This window comes from Limulus polyphemus, unplaced genomic scaffold, assembly GCF_000517525.1.
Source record: "Limulus polyphemus unplaced genomic scaffold, Limulus_polyphemus-2.1.2 Scaffold35, whole genome shotgun sequence".
In the NCBI taxonomy this organism is placed as follows: domain Eukaryota; kingdom Metazoa; phylum Arthropoda; class Merostomata; order Xiphosura; family Limulidae; genus Limulus; species Limulus polyphemus.
The window spans coordinates 1,280,626-1,281,359 of NW_013665645.1; positions in this window are offsets into that span (position 1 = coordinate 1,280,626).

The following is a 734-nucleotide window of genomic DNA, read 5'->3' on the forward strand; positions in this document are numbered from 1 at the left end:
GATTTGTATGTCACAGCACTTACGTCAACTACAAGACCCCCTATGACAGAGAAGATAATTTGGGGTAGAATTAAAGAACATCCCCAAGGAAGCCCGATGCTTGTGAAAGCAGTAGAAGACCCATCCAGGCCAGCGAATGTGAAGATTGGAAGGTCACTTGTGGCAGGTCATCAAATAGTACCCATAACAGTGGCCAATTTTCCTAAATGTGAGCAGACACTTAAGGAGGTGGCATTGTTTGGTGTGTGCCAGGAGGTAGAGCCAGCAAATGTTAAGGCAAGAAATACAACCATAAAGAAAGAAAGGACATCCTCTCCCAGAACACTTAACTGCCCTCTATAAGAAGAGCATAGTCCATTTGTCATCATCACAGGCTCTTCAGGTGAGGGAACTTTTGACGAATTATGCAGACGTCTTTTCGAAAGGAGATCATAACCTCAGCTGCACAGACCTTGTAGAGCACAGAATAAACACAAACAATCATCGTCCAATAAAGATCCCTCCGAGGAGAATAGCTCCGACAAAGCGACAAGAGATGGAGAAGGTCATGGATGGCCTAATTAAGGAAGGGATAGTCGAGAAATCATATAGTCCCTGGTCAGCTCCCGTCGTGTTAGTCCAGAAGAAGAATGGGACCCGGTTAGAGGAAGTATTCAAGCGTTTGAATGCAGCAAACCTCAAATTCCATCCCAATAAATGCCACTTGTTCCTGAAAGAGGTGCTTTACTTGGGTC